Here is a 27092-nt window from a genome sequence, read left to right as displayed (position 1 = left end):
TTCCCTCTCCTTTCCCTAGAGTCAGTTCTTTACCTCCTGTCTGCAGACAGAGAATCAAAACAACAGGTCTGATTCAGGGTTTTGAGTCTCCAGCAGGTGTTGCTGAATAGCCCTGCCCACCTCCCAGGCTTTCTTTCTCAATTAGAGCCTCATTGATTCACCCCTGAAGAAAGACACACCCTTTCCTCACCAAGATAGCAGTCAGTTGCCCAGTGACATGGGGCAGCACCGTGGCTCAGTGGTTGGCACTGCTGTCTCACAGCACCAAGGACCCAGGCTCGATTTCATCTTGGGCAACTGTCTGTGTGGAGTTTGTGCATCTCCCAGCGTCTGCGTGGGTTTCCTCCAGGTCCTCCCACAATCCAAAGATGTGCACGTTAGGTTAATTGGCCATGTTAAATTGCCCATAGTGTTCAGGGATGTTCAGGTTAGGTGAATGTAGAATAATGGGGAATGGTTTGGGTGGGTTACTCTTCAGAAGGTCGTGGTGGACTTGTTGAGCCGAAGGGCCTGTTTCCATACGGTAGAATTCAATGATTCTATGACAAGCCCTGCCCTCACCGAGATGGCAATCAGTGGTTATTCCCCCATGGCCTCAGGCCCATCGTAGGAGTTGAAAACTCCCCAGATCCGCACGCGCCCCCCACCCAAGGTTATCATTCCTACCCCGTCTCACAAACCCCTCACCCTGTGGTAGAAGCGGTATCTTGCCACTCAGGCCTGGTGATCTGCCCAGGGGGTTTCTGAAGTCTTCCTTGCCCAGCTGCTAGTTCGTTACCTTCCCGACAGCTCCGATTCCATACCTCGCAAGGCGGCCCAGCTTCTTGAGGAAGTTACAAATCACACAGCACCAGGTTATAGTCCAACAGGTTTATTTAGAAGCACTCGTGTTTGGAGCACCGCTCCTTCTTCACATGGTAGGACCATAAAACACAAAATTGATAGCAAAACATTAGTGTGATGCAAGTAAAGTGATATATTTAACAAACTTCAATTGCTGTTAAGTCTTCCATCTTTTAGAAGGGGTTACAGGTTCCTGTTTATTAATATGTAAATCCCAAAACTTCTTTTAAGTCACATTCTCAAGGTAAGTTAAGGTTTTACAAAACAAGGTGACATTTCAGCTCAGACAATACCTTAAAGGTGTGAGGTCAGAGTTTGTCTGTATCCCAATCGTGACTCAGACTGGGTCTACTTCCAAAGTGGAATTTACAAAATATTATATGAATTGACTGTCTGAAATGACTGCCCACAATTTGTGTACTCTTTGTGCAAAATAGAACGTATCGGTAAATATAATTTTGCAAATACAAATTCACCACATGGACTTATATGCGTGTGCACATGCAGGGGAGAGGGGGAGAGGGGGAGAGAGAGTGTTGTGGCCACATGAATCCAAGGTCTCAGTTGCAGCCATTCTCATGGGTACCGAACTTGGCTATCAGCCTCTGCTCAGCTACTTTGCATTGTTGTCTGTCCCGAAGTCTGTCTTGGAGGATGGTCACCTGAAGATCCGAGGCTGAAAATTCCTGACTGCTGAAGTATACCCCAACTGGGAGGGAATACCCCTGTCTGGTAATGGTTGTGTGGTGTCCATTCATCTGTTGTCACAGTGTCTGCTTAGTGCTGCCAAGTGGGATAGAATTGAAAAGCGGGGAGATGATGTTCAAATTACTTTGAACTGTGGTTAGTTGCCATTGGCAGCACTGTCACCATTTATCATTTCCATTTGGAAAAAGGAAAGAGTCACTGGGGAAGGTGTCACACAGAAGCACATGGAGAACACCAAAACTGAGAGCATTTAACTCTCAGGAAAGACCAGGAAGTTTTTCTTTTGATAAAATGGTTCAAAGGTGGCCTGACAGATGTCTTCAAGGTGATGAAGGGCTTTAAAATCCATTACTGAATACAAGACAAACCTCTTCAACTCAGCGATAGGTGAGAAAGTGGAACTCTCTCCCACAGTGGAGAGGCCTAGTGGCATTATCACTGGCCTGTTCATCCCGAGACCCAGATAATGTTCTGGGTACCTAGGCTCGAATCCTGTCATGGTAGATGGAGGGATTTGAATTCGATAAAAAGTCCAGTATTAAGACCCAATTGTTGGAAAAACCCATTCAGTTCATGAATGCCCTTTAGGGGAGGAAATTACCATCCTTGTCTGGCCAACATGTGACTCTAGACCATAGTAATGTGGTTGACTCTTAGGGATAGGTGATAAAGGTGCTTAGCCCGTGATGTCCTCGTCCTATAAATGAATCAAGAATAAAGGGACAGCAAGTGGTTGAGGTGGACAGCAGGAATATATTTAAGGAGAAGCTGGATACATACATGAGGGAGAAAGGAATAGAAGGATATGCTGAAGGGGGAGATGAAGAGAGAATGGTGGAGGCCCATGTGGAGTGTAAATATGGACAGAGATCAATTGAGTTGATCGATTCTAGAGCACAGGGCCAGACCAGTGAGGCAGAGACATGTTTTCATTGTAGATTTTGTATTGGAAGGAAATAAATTATTTACAGCCAAAAATGAAATAATTATCCTTCACAGATTTTATGGAACATTTCCTTGGGAATGTGCACCCGTTGACTCAAAGGGCATCAGCATCACTAGAAGCAAAGTGGGGAGAGTGGCCAGTCCAGTCGAAAGAAACCTTCTGACCCACTCACTGTCCAAATGAAAATGGCTCCGGCTTGGATGAGATGTTTCCTCACTTTTAAATTAATTCATGGCACAGTATCAATGTCCAAGTCAGCACTTATTGCTCATCTCAAATTGTCCTGCTTCAGAAGGTGGTGGTGAGCTGCCTTCTGGGACTACAGGGCCCCTTGTAGTATAGGGGCACTCACACTGCTGTGAGAGAGGAGTTCCTGGATTTTGACCCTGCAACAGTGAAGGAACAGCCAATATAGTTCCAAGGCAGGATGGTGTGCAACACGGAGGGGAGCTTGCAGGTGATGACAATCTCACGTAACTGTTCTTCTACATTTTAGAGATTGAGCATGAATGTTGTTGCTGATTAACAGCTGACCCAACTCCTGTATGCACTTGTGAATTCACTCATGTTTTCTTAGATTTGATGACTGTGGGAAGTGCTTCCCACAGTCAGGGCAGATGAATGTCCTCTCCCCAGTATGAACTCACTGGTGTTCGTGTAGACCAAATAAATGTCTAAATTGCTTCCCACACTTGGAGTACTTAAATGGCCTCTCCCCAATGTGAACTCACTGATGCACCTGCAGACTGGATAACTGAGTGAATATCTTTCCATCGTCCAAACAGGTAGATGGGCTCTCTCCAGTGTGAGCCCGCTGATGTTTCAATACAGTGAAATATTTACTGATTTTCTTCCCACACTCAGAGCAGATGAACAGCCTCTCTCCAGCGGCAGCACGCTAGTGTTTTCGCAGATTAGACATGGAATTCCTTTCCACATCCTGAGCAGGTGAATGGCCTCTTCCTAGTGTGACTGTGTTGATGAAATTTCAGTGTTGACAGGGAATGGAATCCTTTCCCATAGTCCTCACACTTTCACGGTTTCTCCATATTGAGAATGTTCTGATGAGCCTGTAAGTCCAACAATCAACTTAAAGCCACACACATAACAAATATGTATTACAGGTTGTGTGAAGGGCATTTGCCCAAAACGTCGATTCTCCTGCTCCTCAGATGCTGCCTGACCTGCTGTACTTTTCCAGCACCACACTCTCGATGTCTGACTGATGGAAACTGATTTCACAGTCAGTTCACTGAAAGACTCTTACTTGGGGTGAGCGTCTCACTGCTCTTCCAGTTAAGTTGATGTTTAAAACCTTTGAGGCAGACAGAACAGACAAACATTTATCCAGTTACGGTTATTTAAGTCCCGGTTAATTTAGTCACTGTCTGCACATGGTGTTTGTTTGAGGTTGCTGTCTGCAAATCATACCCTTCTAGCATCCTGTAAAAAGAATTATGAAAGGAATAAAATCAGATTAGAAACTCAGAACAGACAAATCTAGTTTCTCTGGAATACCTTTTTGCTCTCTCTTCCCCCAAATCTGTAAACCTCCACCCCCAACACTCTCTCCCACCATTCTCACTCTGCTGTCCCTAATATACACCCTCCCCATTCTCCTGAATGTGCTGCTGAACAGATCCATGCTGGACAGACTCTGCCCCATTCCTAGGTTAGAGTGGTGCTGGAAAAGCACAGCAGGTCAGGCAGCATCTGAGGAGCAGGAAAATCGACATTTCAGGCAAAAGCCCTTTCCTGATGAAGGGCTTTTGCCTGAAACATCAATTTTGCTGCTCCTCGGATGCTGCCTGACCTGCTGTGCTTTTACAGCACCTCTCTGATCTAGACTCCAATTTCCAACATCTGCAGTTCTCACTTTCGCCCTCAGCCCCATTCCTGATGTTCTTCACTTCCTTTCCCATCAGTTGCTACAAGTCAATAACTTAACCCAATATCTTTTTAAAAAAGGAATATAAAAGACAGTATTATGCTCACAGGCGTTGGACAGAGATAGAAATTTCAGTCTGGGTGGAGATCAACCTTCATTGAGTCAGAGAGAGGGAGAGAAGCAGCAATAGCAGCTTTGCTGGGCAGGAATGAGTGGCTTCAGAAGGTCAAAAGACCAAAAACAGAAATTGCTGGAAAAACTCAGCAGGTCCAAGGGCCAAGACCCTTCTTCAAAAGCTCATTGCTTAATGTCTGCACTCAAACAGTAAGAGAGCTCTGATTGGCTGGAGGACCAGAGTGCTTCTGGTCCTCCCACCGTTTCCCATTGGTCGATGCTTTGATGATTGGGAAGAAAATCGGACCCACATGGGGTTGGAGGCACTTTGACCCAACATCTGAAACAGCCAACTAATACAAAATGCAGGTGCTGTTGTCCTCCAGCCAATCACATCTATTCTGCCTTCTACAAAGCTTTTGTCTTTTGCTGTGGGTACTCTCTCAATGTGTTCCATTTACCCCTTCACTCCTTTTGCTCACAGATTAAAAAGGATGATTTTCTAGCTCCTTTCAGTTGCAAAGAAGCGTACCAGATGAGAAATATTAACTTGTGTTTTCTCTCCACAGATGACACTAAAATTGGAGGTGCAGTGCATAGCCAAGAAGGTTGTCTCAGAGTACAACAAGACTTTGATCAGACGGGTCATTGAATGGCAGAGAACTTTAATTTAGATAAATGTGAGTTGCTGCATTTTGGAAAGGCAAATCAGGGCATGTCTTACATATTTAATGCTCAGCTCCTGGGGAGTGTTGCTGAACAAAGAAACCTCGGTTCATAGTTACTTGAAAGTAGAGTCGCAGGTAGACAGGATAGTGAAGAAGGTATTTGGTATGCTTGCCTTTAGGAGTCCATGTTGCGCTGTACTGTTAGGCTACTTTTAGAATAATGCATTCAATTCTGGTCTCCCTGCTATAGGAAGGATGTTGTGAAGATTTACAAGGATGTTGCCAGGGTTGGAAGGTTTAAGTGACAGGGAGAGGCTGAGGTTATTTTCCCTAGAGCATCAGACACTGAAGGGTGACCTTACTGAAGTTTATAAAACCATGAGGGGCATTAACAGGATGATTAGTCAAGGTATTTTTTCCAGGGTGGCAGAATCCAAAACTAGAGGGCATAGGTTTAAGATGAGAGGGCAAGTATTTAAAAGGGACCTAAGGGACAACTTTTTCATCTCGAGTGGGTGCATACATGGTATGAGCTGCCAAAGGGATTGGTGGAGGCTGGTACAATTATACAGTTTAAAATGCACCTGGATGGATATATAACTGGAAAGGGTTTAGAGGAATATGGGCCAAATGCTGGTAAATGGGACTAGATTTATTTAGCATATAGAGTTGGAATGGATGAGTTGGACCACAGGTGCTGCACACCTCGATGACTCCTTAATAAAACAGACTCTCCAATTCTGAAGAACCTGGTTGACCAATGATAATCCTTTTACTGAAAGACTAGGACCCCTGACGATGCCGCTCCTTTAACAATGTTAGTCTGTCCTTGGTTTTTCTCAAGAGGGATCGTTCAGGCAGAGGTTCCCACATGTCTGGAAATATCTACTTGAAACGGCTTTTAAGTTTTTTTTTATTAAAACACTTGCACAATAAAAAGGCGAGTGGCCAGTTCTCCGAGTAAAGCATTTTTTTTCTAGTTTTGGGTTAGTTTTAGCTGGGGACCCAAAGAACCAGCTCCATGCTGATCCTGTCTCTCTGTGACATTCCTCTCCTGTAAAACCCTATGCCTGAATTTACCTTTATGCCAATGGGTGTGTTATGGGATGTTGCAGGAAATCAGAACAGCTCTTTGTTAAGTTGCGTATTCATGTCGCTGAGTTTTCAAATAGATATGGTACTCTAAATTTGGTTTTCTTTTGTTCAAGTGTAAATAAATTGTATTTTGTTTAAAACTGGTGATTTGACCAATTGCGTTGCTCTTGGAATATTCACCTGATATCTGCTTAAAATAACTAGAAAAATTAGGGTCTAGGCTATCTTCTTGAAATGTTTTCAGAGGTTTGGCCTCATCCATAACAGATTGGGGGCTCCTTGTGGGTTTTGCTCTATCGTTCTGATTTGGGATTAGGGCTGTTGGACTGAAAGACAGCGACTGGTAGGTGTTAGTGACTTCTGTTCCGGGTGTTGAATTCAATTGGTTTAAACAGTGCTTGGTGTGGTAATGGCTCTTTCAGTTACTCAAAGTTTTCTGGTGATGGAAGACTTGCATCAGGTGAACAAGGCAAAACTGCTGGAATTGGCAGACAAGCTGGAGTTAGAGTTACCTTCATCCGTCCGGGAGTGATGAGCGAGGACTGCCGGGAACCACTTCTTTTAAACACTTATCTCGTGAATAGGTGGAGCGCACACTGAGCAGGAATGGACACAAGGCTGCTGAGTAAGTGAACATAGAACAATACAGCACAGAACAGGCCCTTCAGCCCACGATGTTGTGCCGAACTTCTAACCTAGATTAAGCACCCATCCATGTACCTATCCAAATGCTGCTTAAAGGTCGCCAATGATTCTGACTCTACCACTCCCACGGGCAGCGCATTCCATGCCCCCACCACTCTCTGGGTAAAGAACCCACCCCTGACATCTCCCCTATACCTTCCACCCTTCACCTTAAATTTATGTCCCCTTGTAACACTCTGTTGTACCCGGGGAAAAAGTTTCTGACTGTCTACTCTATCTATTCCTCTGATCATCTTATAAACCTCTATCAAGTCACCCCTCATCCTTCGCCGTTCCAACGAGAAAAGGCCTGAACTCTCAACCTATCCTCGTACGATAGTCATTAATAAAAATTACAAACAGCAGAGGACCCAGAACTGAACCCTGCGGAACTCCACTTGTAACTGGGCTCCAGGCTGAATATTTACCATCTACCACCACTCTCTGCCTTCGACCAGTTAGCCAGTTTTCTATCCAGTTTTAATATAGTTGGATGGTTGTGTTACCTGAAACACTACTTAGGCAGTGTATCCCACCCATCCTCCTCCTCTAACTACAAGATGAGTTCTGTGCACCAGATTGGTGAGGTAACTATTTTTCTTTATTTTTCAACAGTCTCTTTGGGAATTTAGAATAATGGGAATGGATGTGCAGAATGTGGGAGGTAAGAGTCACCACTAGTGTCCCTGCTAACTTCATCTGTGGAAAGTGCACCAATTCCAGCTCATCGAAAACTGCGTTAGGGAGCTGGAGCTGGATGAACTTCGGATCATTTGGGAGGCAGAGGGGTTATCAAGAGGAGTTACAGGGAGACAGTCATACCTCAGGCATAAGCAAAAGGCAAATGGATTACAGTCAGGGGATGGAAAGGGAAGGGGGAGACAGTGCAGGGAACCCCTGTGGCCATTCCCCTCAATAACAAGTGTACTGTATTGGGTACTGTTGAGGGGATGACTTACTGGGGTAAGCCATGGGCTACAGGTCTCCAGCACAGAACCTGTCCCTGTTGCTCAGAAAGGAAGGTGGGTGGGGGGGTTGGGGTGGGGGGGGGGGCTGCGGGGGGAAGAGGAGCAGAACATTAGTCACTGGGGATTCCATAGTTAGGGGGACAGATAGGAGGTTTTGTGTTAACTCCCAGGTGCCAGGATTCATGATGTCTTGGATCATGTTTTTGGGATCCTTGAGGGGGAGGGGGAGCAGTCACAAGTTGTGATCCACATGGGTACGAACAACATAGATAAGAAAAGGGGTGGGCATGTAAGGCAGAAATTCAGGTAGCTAGGGTGGAAGCTTAGAGCTAGAACAAACAGAGTTATCATCTCTGGTTTGTTGCCTGTGCCACATCCTAGTGAGGTGAGGAGTAGGGAGAGGGAGGAACTGAACATGTGGCTGTAGGGATGGTGGAGAATGATGGGTTTTGGATAACTGAACAATTGGGACTCATTCTGGGGTAGGTGGGACCTCTACAAACAGATGGTCTACAACTGAACCAGAGGGGCACCAATACCCTGGGGGAGTTGCTAATGCTTTTTGGGAGGGTTGAAACTAATTCAGCAGGGGCATGGGAATCTAAATTGTGGTTCCAGAGTCCAGGAGATTGAGAGTAGAGAGGTCAGAAGTAAGGTTTCAAAATCACAAGAGTGCACCCGTAAGTATGAAGGTGGTTTGAAGTGTGTCGACTTCAACACCAGGAGCATCCAGAGTAAGGTGAGTGAGCTTGCAGCATGGGTTGGTACCCAGGACTTCGATGTTGTAGCCATTTTGGAGACATGGATACAGCAGGGCCAAGAATGGTTGTGGCAGGTTCTGGGATTAGATAGTTCAGTAAGAACAGAGAAGATGGTAAAAGAGGGGGAGGTGTGGCATTGTTCGTCAAGGACAGCATTACGATAGCAGAATGGATGTCTGAGGACTCGTCTACTGAGGTAGTACGAGCTGAGGTTAGAAACTGGAAAGGACAGGTCACCCTGTTGGGAGTTTTCTAAAGGCCTCTGAATAGTTAAGGAGATTAGAGGAAAGGATAGCAAAAAATGACTCTGGATAGGAGTGAGACTAACAGGATATTTGCTATGGAGGATTTGAGCTTTCCAAATATTGACTGGAAATAGATAGTCAGTTTTTGTCAAATGTGTGCAGGAGGGTTTCCTGACACAGTATGGAGACAGGCCAATAAGGGGCGAGGCCACATTGGATTTGGTACTGGGTAATGAACCCGGCCAGGTGTTGGATTTGGAGGTAGGTGAGCACTTTGGTGGTAGTGACCACAGTTCGGATATGTTTAGCTTAGTGATGGAAAGGAATAGGTATATACCACAGGCCAGGAATTATAGTTGATGGAAAGGCAATTATGATGCAATTAGGCAAGGTTTTGGATGCAGAGGATGGGGAAGTAAACTGCAGGAAACAGGCACAATTGAAATGTGGAGCTTATTCAAATAACAGCTACTGCATGTCCTTGATAAGTCTGTACCTGTCAGGCTGGGAGGAAGGGGTCGAGCAAGGGAGCTGTGGTTTACTAAAAAAGTTTAATCTCTTGTGAAGAGGAAGAAGAAGGCTTATGTTAGGATGAAATGTGAAGCCTCAGTTGGAGCGCTTGAAAGTTACAAGTTAGCGAGGAAAGAACAAAGAGAGAGCTAAGAAGAGCCAGGAGGCTACATGAGAAATCATTGGCAGATAGGGTCAAAGAAAACCCTGAAACTTTCTATCGGTATATCAGGAATATAAGAATGACGAGTAAGATTAGGGCCAATCAAGGATAGTAGTGGTAAGTTGTAAGTGAAGTCCGAGGAGATAGGGAAAGCGTGAAAAGAATATTTTCCATCAGCATTCACACTGGAAAAAGACACTGTTGTTGAGGAGAATACTGAGATACAGGCTACTAGACTAGACGGGATTGAGGCTCACAAGGAGGAGGTGCTAGCAACTCCAGGAAGTGTGAAAATAGATAAGTCCCCTCGGCTGGTTGGGATTTATCCTAGGATTCTCTGGGAAGTCATGGAGAAGATTGCAGAGCCTTTGGCTTTGATCTTTATTGTCTCCACGAATAGTGCCAGAAAACTGCAGGATAGCAAATGTGTCCCCTTGTTCAAGGAGGGGAGTAGTGACAACCCTGGTAAGTATAGATCAGTAAGCCTCACTTTGGTTGTGGTTAAAGTGTTTGAAAAGGACTAGAAGAGATAGGATTTATGATCATCTAGAGAAAAATAAGTGGATTAGGGATAGACAACATGGTTTTGTGAAGGGTAGGCCATGCCTCACAAACCTTAGAGTTCTTTGAGAAGGTGACCAAACAGGTGGATGAGGCCTTTGACATGGTTTGTATGGATTTCATTAAAGCATTTGATAAGGTTTCCCTTGGTGGGCTACTGCACAAAATATGGACTCATGGGATTGAGGGTGATTTACAGGTTTGGATCAAAAATCGATGAGCTGAAAGAAGACAAAGGCTGGTGGTTGATAGGAAATGTTCATCCTGAAGTTCAGTTACAAGTGGTGTACCGCAAGGATCTGTTTTGTGACATTGCTGTTTGTCATTTTTATAAATGTCCTGGACAAGGATGTAGAAGGATGGGTTAGTAAATTTGTGGATGACACTAAGGTAAGTGGAGTTGTGGATAGTGCTGAAGGATGTTGCAGGTTACAGAGGGACATAGATAAGCTGCAGAACTGGGCTGAGAGGTGGCAAATGGAATTTAATGTGGAAAAGTGTGAGGTGATTCACTTTGAAAAGAACAACAGGAATAAAGAGTCTTGGGCTAATGATAAGATTCTTGGTAATATAGATGAACAGAGAGATCTTGCTGTCCATGTACATTGATCCCTGAAAGTTGCCACCCAGCTCGATAGGGTTGTTAAGAAGGCATACGGTGTGTTAGCTTTTATTGGCAGAAGGACTGAGTTTCGGAGCCATGAGGTCATGCTGCAGCTGTACAAAACTCTGGTGTAGCCGCACTTGGGAGTATTGCATACAGTTCTGGTCACCGCATTATAGGAAGATGTGGAAGCTTTGGAAAGGGTTCAGAGGAAATTTACTTGGATGTTGCCTGGTACGGAGGGATGGTCTTATGAGAAAAGGTTGAGGGACTTGAGGCTGTTTTCATTAGAGAGAAGAGAGTTGAGAGGCGACTTCATAGAGACATACAAAATGATCAGAGGATTAGGTAGAATGGACAGTGAGAGCCTTTTTCCTCAGATAGTGACAGCTGGCATGAGGCGAGATAGCTTTAAATTGAGGGGTGATAGATATAGGACAAATGTCAGAGGTAGTTTTTTTTACTCAGAGTAGTATCTTGCAGCAGTACTAACCTTGCCAACTTTAAGGGCATTTAAATGGTCACTGGATAAACATATGGATGAAAATGGAATAGTGTAGGTTGATGGGCTTCAGATTGGGTCTACAGGTTGACACAACATCAAGGGCCGAAGGGCCTATATTGCACTATTCTATTCTATGTTAGCAAAGGAGAGAATCACAACAATAGCTCAGCACTTAAATTTCCTGGAAATGCCATGGAACCTTTGGAGATGGCTAAAATTCAATTGAAAATGAAGCATCATGATGTGGAGGCAAAGAAAAAAAAAGGAGAGAAATTAAATTTTTTGAATTATGATTAAAAGCAAGAGAAAAAGAATGAAAGACCCTTGTAGAACAAAAAGAAACGGACAGAATTGCTTTTGCAGGATAAAAAGAAAAAGAGCGAAAGAAGAGAGGGAGGAAAGGAAGAAAGAGAGAGAGTTTGAACTTCATAAATTGGCACTTGAATAGGAAGATTGGCTAAAGAGGATAGAGATGAAGGCTGAAGGTAAGCTCAGTGAGGATGAGCAAACCCATGGTAGCCAAAGAGCTGGCGGCGATCTGTTTATATATATCCAAGTAATGTCTAAACATTACTTGTAATGTTTAGAGAAGGATGTAGAAGCCTTTTTCATCTCACTGGAGTAGGTGGCTAAACAAATGCAGTCACCAGTGACTACCTTGGTTTTGTTGATCCAAATAAAACTTGTAGTTAGAGCTAGTGAGGTATTTGCATCACTATCATAAGATGCATCTGGGACTTATGAGAAGGTGAAGAAAGCCATTTTAACTGCCTGTGTAGCTTGTGCCAGAAACCTGCAGTGTTTCAGGAATCTACGGAAGGACCCTGGTCAAACCTACATTGGGCTTGAAAGGATCAAACAAAGTAATTTTGATAGGTGGATAAGGGCATTAAAAATAGAGCAAACCTATGATGCTCATAGATAGACGATTATTTTCGAGGGGTTCAAAAATTCAATTCCTGAGGTAATGAGGACTCAATGTGGAAGAGCAGAGTGTTAAAATGGCAAGATTAGTAGCTGAAACTGCTGATGATTATGACTTGGCCCATAAATCAAAATTTGGCTTCCAACATCAATTTCAATCAGTGAGGGATAGACATTGGGGAAAAGAGAAATCCTCACGTGGAAAGGGAAATATAAATTTCGGTGAAGATCATAAGGATAACTTACCACAGGGTAAAAAGGAAACTCATGAAGGGGAAAGAGAAGTTAACAAGCGTTGGTGTTTTCACTGCAATGAAGTAGGCCAGAGTGTTGGTGTGCTAGAAAAAGCACTGGGGAGACTGATGTAGGATAACAGGATAAACTAGTGAATTTTGTTGGAGTGGTAACGAAAAGCACAGTGGAGGCTGGAAAGCTGCACCAGAATATTCAACCTGATCGGAGGTTGGTTAAGGAGAAAGAGCCAAATCTTTTTAAACCATATACCTGCAAAGGTAAAGTTTACTCACATAGGCCAGCAGCAGCAGGTAAAGAGGTTACAATATTAAGAGATACAAGATCCTCTCAATCTTTGATGTTGACAGATGATGGGATATGTACCTCTGAAGGACTATTGCCAGAAAAAGTGCTAGTAAGGGAATTCACGGTGAGACATGAAGCATTCAATTACAGAGGGTGAGGTTAACGTGTGCAGTGAAGAGTGGAGAAGTCGTGATAGGAGTACTGGACAAACTCTCAGCTCCAGCTAACGATTTAACTGGTTCACAGGTAGGAGTGCTGCCCACTGTGGTTGAAAAGCCAGTGGAAACTCAGGCAACTGAAGTATCACAGAAAGCATATCCTGGGATTTTTCCTGACTGTGTGGTAACGAAGTCACAAAATCACTAGTTGAAACAGGAGAGATCAAACAGTACAGATAAGAAAGTTGAAGTGGAACAAGCAGAGACCCTGTTTGATCAAATGGTTGAGACAAACCAGACATCTTTAGTTGAGAGAAATTAACTGTGTTGCAGGAGAAAGAAGAGAAACTACCGCAATTGTATCAAAAAGCATACACGAAAGGAGAATCTAGATATATCTCAGTGTGCTACTATCTTAAAAATGATGTCTTAATGAGAAATTGGAGACCATCACGTCTTCACGCAGATGAGAAATGGGTAGACATTCATCAAGTTGTATTGCCAATGGGTTATAAAAAGGAGGTGTTGCAGATAGCACACGGACTACCAGTAAGAGGTCATTGAAGGGTAAGAAAAACTCAAGCTAAAATATGAAAACAATTTTACTGGCCTGGACTGCACAAAGATATAGTTGAATTTTGCCACACATCTCATACATGACAGGTAATTAGAAAACCACAGGCAGTAATAAAACCTGCACCTTTAATACCTGTTCCTGCATTTGGGGGACATTCTACAAAGTCTTAATTGATCACATAGGACCCCTACCTAAAATAAAACAATAAAGGATGTGTCCACTAGATTTCCAAAGGCCAGGGGTGGCATGGTGACTCAGTGGTTAGCACTACTGTCTCACAGAGCCAGGGATCTAGGTTTGATTCCAGCCTTGGGTGACTGCCTGTGTGGAGTTTACACATTCTCTCCGTGACTGCATGGGTTTCCTCCGGGTGTTCCGGTTTTCTCCCACAATCCAAAGATGAGCTGGTTAGGTGAATTGGCTATGCTAAATTGACCATAGTGTTCAGGGATGTGTAGGTTAGATATAATAATCAGGGGTAAACCTAGGATAATAGGGGATTGGGCCTAGGTGGGTTACACTTTGGAGGGTCGGTGTGGACTTGTTGGGCTGAAGGGCCTGTGTCTACACTGTAGAGATTAATGACTCTTCAAGAACCAAAGTAGGGATTCTATTCCATTACACAATATCACAGCTAAAAGGATTGTGGGGGAGGTACTCAACCTTTTCACTAGATATGAACTTTGCACAGAGATACAAAGAGATCAAGAGTCAATCTTTACATCAAAATCATGAAAGAAAGTTATAGACACCTTAGTAATATATCAATTCAGATCTACTGCATGCCATCCAGAATCACAGTGAGCACTCGAAAGGTGGCATCAGATATTAAAGACCATGTTAATGGCTTATAGTCAAGACTATCCAGATGACTGGGTTAAAGGACTTCAGTTTGTACTTACTGCTATCAGAGATGCACCAAATGACTCAACCAAATTCAGTCCATCAACCCAAATTAGTTTTTGGGCATAAAGCGAGAGGACCGTTAAAATTGATTAGGGAGAAATTGGTAAGTCATAATTCAGAGACCACACAGTTTTACTGTGTGTTAAACTTTAGGGAACAATTAAATAAAGTGGGGGAATTGGCTATACAGCATTTAAAAGTATCACAGCATACACTGAAACAGGAAGCTGACAAGAAATCAAACACTTTTTTAGTTACTTCCAGTGGTAGGTGAACCTTTAAAATCAAGGTTTAGTGGACCTCACCAAGTCAAAAGAAGATTGAGTGAGTTGAACTATTTGATAAGGACTCCAGACAGAAATAAATCTCACAGAATGTGTTATCTGAATATGCTCAAAAGGTACTTTGACAGGGAAGGAAAGTCAAAGGAGGTTGTGCTATTGGTTACAACACAGAGGGAAGAACCAAGTTCACAGCATTCTGAATTTGACATTACTCAAATGAAATTGGACAATGTGGAAGTTATAAAAAGTTGGGATAAATTATTGAGTTGCCTTCCTGAGGAAAATCAAAATGACCTGAAAGTGTTATTACTATCACATGGCGAGATATGTGGAAATAACCTGGGAAGTACTAACTTGATTGTGCAACATAGATATAGGACATGCCAATCTGATTAAGCTACATTATTTTGGGCTTAAACCCCTGAAATTGGCACAGGTTCAAAAGGAGATTGAACACATGCTTCAAGATGACAGATTTGAAGTCAGCTGCAGTGACTGGAACTCACCAATAATAATGGTGCCAAAACCAGATGGTACCCAATGGCAATGTGTGGACTATCACAAAGTTAATGCAGTCACAGAGACTGATTCATGTTTGGAAGACTGTGTTGAAAAGGTGGGACAAGCAACTTATATTACTGAGTTGGACTTACTCAACGATACTCGCAGGTACCTTTGTCTGAAAGAGCAAAGTCAATTTTGGCTTTCGTAACGCCGAATGGACTCTTATCAGTTTAAAGCCATGCCATTTGATATGAAAAATGTGGCAGTTTCATTTCAAAGTCTAACCAATAAGGTCATTTCTGGTTTACCCAATTTTAAATATTGATGATCTGGCGATTTTTATTCGCACATGGAAAGAACATTTATCAGAATTGTTCAATTGACTGGTAAAGAGTGACTTTGCCAAAGCCGAAGTTACCTTCCTGGGTCATGTTGTTGGACGTGGCCCACGGGATGCAAAAACAAAGGTAATTGGGGAGTTTCCTATACCATCGACAAAAAGAGCAGGACTACAATTTCTCAGATTCAGTGAGTTTAATCAATACTTTACCACATTTCCAGAGTGTGGCTGCTCTGCTCACTGAATTACTAAAGATAGGCAAGATGCTTCAGTGGAGAGTGGACTGTCAAAAGGCATTTGACAGCCTGAAAACTGTTAACCACTGCCACAATGTTAGCCCCACCTAATTACGTGAAGTTATTCAAGGTGGCTATTATGCAGCTGTCGATGCTGTGCTCTTCCATGAGGATGACGTGAAGATAGAAAGACCTATCTCTCCAGGAAATTGAACATTCATCAGCAGAAATATTCGACAGTTGAGAAGGAGACTTTGAGCTTGGTGTTGGCATCACAACATTTCAATGTTAATGTTACCAGAGAGACCTTGGAGTGCAAGTTCATAGCTCCTTGAAAGTGGAGTCACAGGTAGATAGGATAGTGAAGCAAGTGTTTGGTATGCTTTCCTTTATTGGTCAGAGTATTGAGTACAGGAGTTGGGAGGTCATGTTGCAGCTGTACAGGTCATTGGTTAGACCACTGTTGGAATATTGTGTGCAATTCTGGTCTCCCTCCTATCGGAAAGATGTTGTGAAACTTGAAAGGGTTCAGAAAAGATTTACAAGGATGTTGTCAGGGTTGGAGGATTTGAGCTATAGAGAGAGAGGTTGAATAGGCTGGGGCTGTTTTCTCTGTAGCTGAGGGGTGACTTAATAGAAGTTTATAAAATCATGAGGGGCATGGCTGGATAAATAGACAAAGTCTCTTCTCTGGGTTGGGGGAGTCCAGAACTAGAGGTCATGGGTTTAGGGTGAGAGGGGAAAGATATGAAAGAGACCTAAGGGGCAACTTTCTCACTCAGAGGGTGGTACATGTATGCAATGAGCTGCCAGAGGAAATGATGGAGGCTAGTACAATTGCAACATTTAAAAGGCATTTGGATGGATATATGGACAGGAAGGGTTTGGAGGGATATGGGCCCGGAGCTGGCAGGTGGGACTAGATTGGGTTGGCATATCTGGCCGGCATGGATGAGTTGGACCGAAGGGTCTGTTGCATTCTGTACATCTCTACGACTATGAGCAGGAATATCTGAGACAATCGTATACTCTGATCATAACCCATTGAAGTTTGTGTGGAAATTTAAGGACAAAAATACCAGACTGTTTTTATGGCGCTTGTTATTACAGCCATTCAATTTGAAAATTGTGTATATGGCAGGATGAGAAAATGTGATTGCCGATGCGTTGTCCAAACTTAGATGCAAACCAGAGGTTTTTGGTGGCAGGATTAAATGGACTGAAATAGAATGTAGTACTGCATGTTTGCATGATTATAGTCAATGTATATGTACTGTCGTGCACTAAATGTAAGATTAAGCAATTTTAAAATGAAGCCATCTTTGGATATTGATCAGTCATTCCTTTTTTAAAAGGGGGAGATGTGATGATGCTGCTCCTTTAAAAGAAGTTATTCTGTCCTTGGTTTTTTTTGAGAAGGATTGTAAAGGCACATGTGCCAATATATCTGGAAATATCTACTTAAAACTGCTTTTAGTTATTTTTAAAAACACTTGTACAATGAAAGGGGAGTAGCCAGTTCTCTCATAGAGATGTACAGCATGGAAACCACAGTACATATACATTGACTATAATCATGCAAACATGCAGTACTACTTTCTATTTCAGTCCATTTAATCCTGCCACCAAAAACCTCTGGTTTGCATTTACGTTTGGACAACGCATCGGCAATCACATTTTCTCATCCTGCCATGGAAACAGACCCATTGATCCAACCCGTCCATGCAGACCAGATATCCCAACCCAATCTAGTCCCACCTGCCAGCACCCGGCCCATATCCCTCCAAACCCTTCCTAATCATATACCCATCCAAATGCCTCTTAAATGTTGCAATTGTACCAGCCTCAACACTTCCCTTTGGCAGCTCATTCCATACACGTACCACCTTCTGTGTGAAAACATTGCCCCGTAGGTGTCTTTTATATCTTTCCCCCTCACCGTAAACTTATGGTCCTTTAGTTCTGGACTCCATGACCCCAGGAAATAGACTTTGTCTATTTACCTTATCCGTGCCCCTCAGAAGAAAACTGAATTTCAAGCAAATTAACTATTTGAAGACCCAGCCAACACAAAAATGCAAATTAACAAAGAGCTGGTGCAATTTCCTGCAACATTCCTTAACACACCCCTTGGCAAAAAGTTCAATTAAACACAGGTTCTTACTGGGCAGAAATTGAAGAGAGAGATAGAGAGAGATCAGACAGAGGGAAATTGGAGAGAGAGAGAGAGAGAGAGAGAGAGAGAGAGAGAGAGAGAGAGAGAGAGAGATCAGACAAAGAGAGAGAGAGAGATCAGACAGGGAGAGAGGGATAGAGAGATCAGACAGAGAGAGAGAGAGAGAGAGATCAGACAGAGAGAGAGAGAGATCAGACAGAGAGAGAGAGAGATCAGACAGAGAGAGAGAGAGAGAGATCAGACAGAGAGAGAGAGAGAGAGAGAGAGAGAGAGAGAGAGATCAGACAGAGAGAGAGAGAGAAAGACAGAGATCAGAGAGAGAGAGAGAGAGAGATCAGACAGAGAGAGAGATCAGACCGAGAGGGAGAGAGAGATCAGACAGGGAGAGAGGGATAGAGAGATCAGACCGAGAGGGAGAGAGAGAGAGAGAGAGAGATCAGACAGAGAGAGAGAGAGAGATCAGACAGAGAGAGAGAGAGATCAGACAGAGAGAGAGAGAGATGAGAGAGAGAGAGATGAGAGAGAGAGAGAGAGAGAGATCAGACAGAGAGAGAGAGAGAGAGAGACAGAGATCAGAGAGAGAGAGAGAGAGATCAGACAGAGAGGGAGAGAGAGAGAGAGAGAGAGAGAGAGATCAGACAGAGAGGGAGAGACAGAGATCAGACAGAGAGGGAGAGACAGAGAGATCAGACAGAGAGAGAGAGACAGAGAGATCAGACAGAGAGAGCGAGAGAGAGAGATCAGACAGAAAGAGAAAGAGAGAGAAAGATCAGACAGAGAGAGTAAGAGAGAGAAAGATCAGACAGAGAGAGAGAGAGTCAGACAGAGAGAGAGAGAGTCAGACAGAGAGAGAGATATCAGAGAGAGAGAGAGAGAAAGAAAGAGAGATCAGAGAGAGAGAGAGATCAGAGAGAGAGAGAGAGAGATCAGAGAGAGAGAGAGAGATGAGAGAGAGAGAAAGAGATCAGAGAGAGAGAGAGAGATGAGACAAAGAGAGACAGAGAGATCAGACAGAGAGAGAGAAAGAAAGAGAGATCAGAGAGAGACAGAGAAAGAAAGAGAGATCAGAGAGAGACAGAGAAAAAGAAAGAGATCAGAGAGAGAGAAAGAAAGAGAGATGAGAGAGAGAGAGAAAGAGACCAGAGAGAGAGAGAGATAAGACAGAGAGAGACAGAGAGAGAGAGAGAGACAGAGAGATCAGACAGAGAGAGAGAGAGAAAGAAAGAGAGATCAGACAGAGAGAGAGAGAGAGAGACAGAGAGATCAGAGAGAGAGAGAGAGAGAGAGAGAGAGAGATCAGACAGAGAGAGAGAGAGAGAGATCAGACAGAGAGAGTGATCAGACAGAGAGAGAGAGATCAGACAGAGGGGGAGAGAGAGAGAGATGAGACAGAGAGAGATCAGACGGAGAGAGAGAGAGACAGACAGAGAGAGATCAGACAGAGAGAGGGATAGAGAGATCAGACAGAGGGACAGAGAGAGAGAGAGTGATCTGCCAGAGAGAGAGTGACCTGCCAGAGAGAGAGAGCGATCACAGAGAGAGAGATCAGAGAGAGATCAGAGAGAGAGAAAGACAGCGAGAGAGAGAGAGAGAGATCAGACAGAGAGAGAGAGAGAGAGAGAGAGAGATCAGACAGAGAGAGAGAGAGAGAGATCAGACAGAGAGAGAGAGAGAGAGAGAGAGAGATCAGACAGACAGAGAGAGAGAGAGAGAGAGAGAGAGAGAGAGAGAGATCAGACAGAGAGAGAGAGAGAGAGAGAGAGAGATCAGACAGAGAGAGAGAGAGAGAGAGAGAGAGATCAGACAGAGAGAGAGAGAGAGAGAGAGAGATCAGACAGAGAGACAGAGAGAGAGAGAGAGAGAGATCAGACAGAGAGAGAGAGAGAGAGATCAGACAGAGAGAGAGAGAGAGATCAGACAGAGAGAGAGAGAGAGCGCGATCAGAGAGAAAGAGAGAGAGATCAGAGAGAGAGAGAGATCAGAGAGCGAGAGAGGGAGATCACAGAGAGAGCGAGAGGGAGATCACAGAGAGAGCGAGAGAGAGAGCGCGAGAGAGAGCAAGAGAAAAAAATCAGCATGGAGCTGTTTCTTTGAGATAAAAGTTCAGGGTTTTTTCTAGTTTTGCTTAGTTTCAGTTGGGGACTCAAAGAAACAGCGCCATGCTAATTCTTTTCTCTCTCTGTCTCTCTCTCTCTGTGTGAACTGTGTCCAGTAAGAAACTGTGTTTAATTGAACTTTTTGCCAAGGGGTGTGTTAAGGGATGTTGCAAGATATTGCCACAGTTCTTTGTTAACTTTTTTGTGTTGGTTGGGTCTTTAAATAGTAAAGTTACTTGAAATTAGATTTTCTTTTGCCCACGTGTAAATAAATTCTTCTGTTTTGGTTAAAACAGAGTGGTTTGACCAACTGTGTTGCTCCTGGAATTTTATTTTTATTCATTCATAGAGTCATAGAGATGTACAGCATGGAAACAGACCCTTTGGTCTGACCCGTCCATTCCTAGGATTTGGGCATCGCTGGTTGGCCAACATTGATAGGCCATCCCTATTTGTGGTGGTGGTGGTGGTGAGTTGCCTTCTTGAATTGCTGCATTCTACTTGCTGTGAGTTGACCCACCATGCTGGTAGAGAGAGATTTCAAAGAGTGAAGAAACGGCAGTATATTTAGACAATAGACAATAGACAATAGATGCAGGAGTAGGCCATTCTGCCCTTCGAGCCTGCACCGCCATTCAATATGATCATGGCTGATCATTCCTAATCAGTATCCTGTTCCAGCCTTATCTCCATACCCCTTGACTCCACTATCTTTAAGAGCTCTATCCAATTCTTTCTTAAATGAATCCAGAGACTGGGCCTCCACTGCCCTCTAAGTGAAGGTGGTGAGTGGCTTGGAGTGGTGGTGTTCCCAAGTACCTGCTGCCCTTGTCCTTCTAGGTGGAAGCATTTGTGGGTTTAGAAGGTGCCACCTAAAGACCTTTGGTAAATTTCTGCAGTGCATCTTGTAGATAGTACACACTGTTGTGCTGGATGACAGACTGAATGTTTGTAAATGTGGTGCCAATCAAGCGGGTTGGTTTGTCCTGGATGGTATCAAGCGTTTTGAGTGTTGTTGGAGCTGCAAACATCCAGGCAAGTGGGGAGAATTCCATCATACTCCTGACTTCTGCCTTGTAGACGGTGGATAGACTTTGGGGTGTCAGGAGGTGAGTTACTCACTGCAGTATCCCTCACCTCTGACCTGCTCTTGTACCCCCTGTATCCACTATACCAACTGGTGAGTCCAGTTGAGTTTCCGGTCAATGGTAACCCCAAGGATGTTGACAATGGGGGATTTAATGATGATAATACTGTTCAATGTCAAGGGTAATGGTTAGAGTGTCGGTGATGGTCATTGTCTGGCCTTTGTGTGGTGTGAATGTTACTTGTCACTTGTCGGCCCAAGCCTGGATATTGTGCAGATCTTGTTGCATTTGACCACGGACTGCTTCGGTATATGGTGCTGAACATTGTGCGATCATCAGCGAACTTCCCCACTTCTGACCTTATGACAGAGGGAAGGTCATTAATAAAGCAGCTGAAGATTGTCGGCCTTGGACACTACCCTAAGGGACTCCTAAAGAGATGTCCTAGAGTTAAGGTGACTGACCCTTCACAACCACAACCATCTTCCATTGCACCAGGTATGACTTTAACCAGTGAATTTTTGCCCCTGATACCTATTGATTCTAGTTTGGCCAGGGCTCCTTGATGCCACATTCGGTCAAATGTGGACTTGATGCCACTCTCACCTCACCTCTGGAATTCAGCGCTCTTGTCCATGTCTGAACCAAGGCTGTAATGAGGGAGGAGCTGAGTGACGCTGGCAAAACTCAAACTGGGCATCACTGAGCAGGTGCTGCTTGATAGGACTGTTAATGACCCCTTTCATTACTTTACTGATAATGACAGGAGACTGATTGGTAAGGTTGGATTTGTCACGTACAGGACATTCCTGGGCAATTTTCCACATTGTTGGGTTGATGCCAGTGTTGTAACTGTACTGGAAGAGGGGACTGGAAAGTTCTGGAGCATATATCTTCAGTACCATTGCCAGAACGTTATCAGGGCCTATTGCCTTTGCAGTATCCAATGCTCCAGCCATTTCTCGTCATCACTTGGAGTGAATCGAATTGGCTGGAGACTGGTATCTGTGATGCTGGGGACCACTGGAGGAACCTAAGATGGATCATCCACTCGGCACTTCTGACTGAAGATTGTTGCAAATGAATCAGCCTTATCCTTTCCACTGATGTGCTGGGTTCCTCCATCATTGAGGATGGGGATATTTATGGAGCCTTCTCCTCCAGTGAGTTGTTTAATTGTCCACCATTCACGACTGGATGTGGAAGGACTGCAGAGCTTAGATCGGATCCGTTGGTTGTGGGATCACGTAACTCTGTCTATCACTTACTGTTTGTAATTCGGAAACAACATTAGAAATAACACTCATTTACCAGAGAGGTAAAAACAATGACTGCAGATGCTGGAAACCAGATTCTGGATTAGTGGTGCTGGAAGAGGACAGCAGTTCAGGCAGCATCCAAGTAGCTTCGAAATCGACGTTTCGGGCAAAAGCCCTTCATCAGGAATAAAGGCAGTGAGCCTGAGTTATAACTTGTCCGGACTTGTCCTACCTGCCTATCTCCTTTTCCACCTATCCACTCCACCCTCTCCTCCTTGACCTATCACCTTCATCCCCTCCCCCACTCACCCATTGTACTCTATGCTACTTTCTCCCCACCTCCACCCTCCTCTAGCTGATCTCTCCATGCTTCAGGCTCACTGACTTTATTCCTGATGAAGGGCTTTTGCCCAAAATGTCGATTTCGAAGCTACTTGGATGCTGCCTGAACTGCTGTGCTCTCCCAGCACCACTAATCCAGAAACTCATTTACCAGAGCACAGTCTAAATTCATGTAGACAATGGGGTATGCACACAATTACTAAAAATATACCGTATTCATACAATGAACTTCTTGAAGAAAAGTCAATCTTTTTCTAATAATAAGATCTATATTGAGCCAGTAACTCTCAGGATTACAATTTTTCTCACCTCTTATCAGAGAGAAAAAAAATGTTACTTCCCTTCAAATATTAATTCACCAGAATCCCTCCTGTCTCTATTTTCCTCTACACTGAATGCATTAGAAGGAACAGATTGCACATAACTTTACCTTTTGGTATGACTTTCTCTGGAGAAACACCAGCCATTTTCACTGGACTACCTTTTAATTCTCTGACAATTTGCCTTTAAATGTTCATCCCAAAGATAGGGAAAAGAAACCACTCCTTTGGACGCACTTCCACCTTCTACACTATTTTTCTTAGCAGCTGAGTGAGAATCTGTTCTTTCATTTCTGCTGCCTTTTCCACAATAATCTGATGCCAGTTCATCCCCGCATCACAGTGATGTCACATTCCAAATTCTATATGAGTTTGTGACTTGTGGTTTGCTGCCAACAAGATGTCGGTGAGAACTGAAGAAGGTTCACTGGATCCAAAGTATTAACTCTGCATTCTCTCCACAGATGCTACCAGATTTGCTAACCTTCTCCAGCAATTTCAGTTTTTGTCTCCGATTTCCAGCAACTGCAGTTCTTTGGTTTGTTGTTAACTATTCAACTGGCTACTTCCTGTCACAAGGCTCACTGCCTTTCACTGAGGTCACCTTCTGGGTTTTCTTCCCCGAGAGCAGAGGCAGACAAATTGCCCTGAATTACTTCCCCTCAAAAGTTCAAACAAGTGAGTTATGCATTACCCAAGAGCAAATCTGCAACAGCCTTCTGTGAGGAGACCCAAAATATGTTCAGCAAAAGAACCTGGTAAGTCCCACAATCCATCTCTCTGGCAACATATAATGTGCACTGTGTGGTTCCAAATAGAGTTGCAAATTAAATGCTACGTACCTTCAAAGTAGTCACTGAATTGATGATCCATGTGATCACAGATAAACAACCTTTTGGTAAAAAGAACTCCAAAAGAATCAGGCCATAGGGTAAAAGTTGTGAAATCCTGTAATGCTTCTCTTTCACCAAGCGTCAGAGGGAATGTGGTTCAGTCCTGGATGTGATTAGCAGCAGAATCCACTTGCTGGTGTCTCAGTAGGTTGGATGTCTGAGCGAATCCCTTCCCACACTCAGAGCAGGTGAATTGCTTCTCCCCAGTGTGAACTCACTGGTACATGTGCAGGCTGTAAGAATCACATGGTACCTTCCCATTCTTGGGGCAGCTCAATGGTCTTTCCCTGTGGGTAACTCACTGATGCCTCATTAGGTTGGATAAATGAGTAAATCTCTTCCCACACTCAGGGCAGAGAAATGGCCTCTCCGAAGTGACAACTCACTGATGAATCTGCAGGCTGGACAAATGCCCTCCCACATTCAGAGCAAGTGTGAACCCACTGACGTTTCATCAGGTTGGACGATGGAGTCAATCCGTTCCCACACTCCGAGCAGCTGAGTAGCACTTCACCAGTGTGACAGTGGTGATGTGTTTCCAGTTCTGATGGGATACAGAAATCCTTTCTATATTCCCCACATTTACATGGTTTCATCATGATGCAGCTGTCCTTTTATTCTTCTGGATTCAATAATCCGTTCATCAACATACAGAACATGTGTACAGTCTCTCCCCACTATTAATGATGTGAAGTTTGTTGTGGCCTTTTAGCTGGTTAAAGCCCTTTGCACAGAATCTGCATGGGAACACTGTTATTGTGGTGCATAGGTCATGTTGCTTCTCTGGTCACAATAACGTTCAAAAACTTGTGAAGCAGTCAGAACTGTCGAACATTTCACTTTTAGATTCAACGATCCCAAAGAATCAAGCAGCTCTGCAAAACAAAATTATAAAAGTCATCATCACTTTCAGTCCAGGATAGAGAGTCAGAAAACACAACTCTAGTTTCAATCAAATATTCCTTCCTCTCTTGTGCCCAAAAATCTCTCATATTCCAAGCATTGTCGCCATCCTCACTCTGCTTTACCTAATATGCATACTCTAAATTCTCCAAAAGGTGATGATTCATGCTGAGTGACAGACTTGCGTTTCCTGTAATTAAATAGGTATTTGGTGAACTGAGTAAAGTATAGAGCTGTAACGAATGCTGAGAGCTATATGAGGAATGTGAAAAATAACAATGACCTGCACTACTGCCTTTTTTTATTCTTATTCACTCAAAGGATGTAGACATCATTGGCTCAGCCAGCATTTATTGCCTGTCTCTATTTGCTCCTGACAAGGTTCAAACAAACAAAAACAATCAGCGATTTGAAATCAAAATTTGATGGTCACTTAATGGATGTGAATTTGCAGGGCGACAAACATGCAGAGCAGCAAATGGAACAGATTGGATTGCTTTGCAGTGTTGGTGTGGAGTCAAGATATGAATGGCGTCCTGTATCATAATGACTTTCTGATTGTATATGTATTATGTAGCTACAGTATTGTATTACAAGACGAGAAACAATGATAATGACACTTTGTTTATAGATCTATAAGCAATATGTTGAATATCTATCAAATAACAACACAAGAAATATCTATCATTTACTCCCCTTAAATATCAGCTGTTACTGGAGTAAATAATTCTTTTAATTGTGAATACTAAGAAGGAGGCATTATTTTACTCAGACAAGAATATGTGTCAAACTGAGAGTAAAAGATGTCAGTGTCCATAAGACAGGAATAGGAACCAACCTCTCCAAAATCTGCACACTCCTGGATTCACTTCCTTTCCCTCTAGTTGCTACCAGTGACCAGTTTCTCACTTCCCTCCTAAGATGGTCTCGAGGAGGTCGTTTCATTAGTCTGAAATTTTCCATGCACACAGTGCTGTCTGGAGCAGTTAATTATTTCTCCTCTCAGATTTAAAGTTCAACGATACTCCTATCCAAATGGATCGAGTGACTCGGTCAGATCTTCAGATCAAGCTTGATTTGAGAATTATGCCTGAAAATTCTATCCTGTGTACTTAAGTCATCACTTGAAGTAGAGGTGATACATTATTTCAAATTTTATTGAATGGGGCACTTGAAGAAAATAAATTTGCAAGGCTTTAGAGAGTGGATAGAACTTAACTGCCTCTTAAATCCTGATTATCTCTGATAGAAATCCTATATTTAAGAACATTTAGAAAGAGGCCACCATATTCGGCAGGCAAATAAATGTATAAAGCTAAGAGCAAATATTGTCAATAACTTTCAGAGAGAGATATGCCTGACTCAAATTTTCCAACATCTGCTAATTCACTGGATTCACTTCCTCTGCCTTGAATTGCTCGAACTGAACAATTTCCTCCATCTCACTCCTTCCCAGAATGTTACAATTTCACTCTAACTCTCAATGGACAACGTCCACATTATGATGTTTGCAATCAGCATGGGGCTTGCCTGAGGCAGTCAATAGGCAGGTGTGAGGATTCCTTGCAGAGTCTCACTTAAGTCCAGAGCTTTGAATCTAACAGGAATGATTCGATACCGAATGATGTGCTAAATTGTCAATCAAACTCCATCTCCTGACCTCATTCCATCGTTGGCCAACCCATGTGCCAAGCAATTCACTGTCCTGCGTTGTAATTCAACAGTTGTCAAATTGTAAGCAAATTAATTGTAACAAAGCTCAGGAAGAATAAAAATTACTAGAACTCAGTGGTTAGCACTGCTGCCTCACTGCGCCAGGGACACAGGTTCGATTCCTGCCTCAGGCGACTGTCTGTATGGAGTTTGAACATTCTCCCCGTGTCTGCGTGGGTTTCCTCCGGGTGCTCCGGTTTCCTCCCACAGTCCAAAGATGTACAGGTCAGGTGAATTGGCCATGCTAAATTGCCCATAGTGTTAGGTACATTAGTCGGGGTAAATATGGGATAGGGGAATGGGTCTGGGTGGGCTACTCTTCGGAGGGTCGGTGTGGACTTGTTGGGCGAAGGGCCTGTCTCCACCCTGTAGGGAATCTAATCTAATCTAATAATAGAAAACGCTGTGCTCGGCGGTGATGTCCCCGCTTTCCAGGCTATAGACCAAGCGCGCAGATACAGGCGCCCGTACCCCCACATCCTTCTCCCTCTCGTCGATCCTCGGTTTCCACAGCAACCGGCTGCCGCCTCGGGCCAGAGTGGGACGCCTCTTGATGATCTCATCCTCAAC

At 43.6% G+C, this 27092-nt stretch overlaps 1 long non-coding RNA gene across 2 annotated transcripts; it reads right to left on the bottom strand.

The window, feature by feature from the left end:
- Positions 1-870: 870 nt before the first annotated feature.
- Positions 871-27085, bottom strand: LOC140456992 (uncharacterized). Of its 2 annotated transcripts, none has more exons than XR_011953302.1 (3): positions 26994-27085; positions 23856-24781; positions 871-3940 (listed from the first exon to the last, which is right to left on the bottom strand). It is a non-coding gene; the product is annotated as an uncharacterized lncRNA (long non-coding RNA). The 2 variants fall into 2 exon arrangements; XR_011953301.1 differs by having other exon boundaries at positions 25648-27051.
- Positions 27086-27092: the final 7 nt, after the last annotated feature.

This window comes from Chiloscyllium punctatum, chromosome 31, assembly GCF_047496795.1.
Source record: "Chiloscyllium punctatum isolate Juve2018m chromosome 31, sChiPun1.3, whole genome shotgun sequence".
Classification (NCBI taxonomy): domain Eukaryota; kingdom Metazoa; phylum Chordata; class Chondrichthyes; order Orectolobiformes; family Hemiscylliidae; genus Chiloscyllium; species Chiloscyllium punctatum.
The sequence above is the reverse complement of the archived record's forward strand: the minus strand, read 5'-3'. Positions and strand labels throughout refer to the sequence as shown.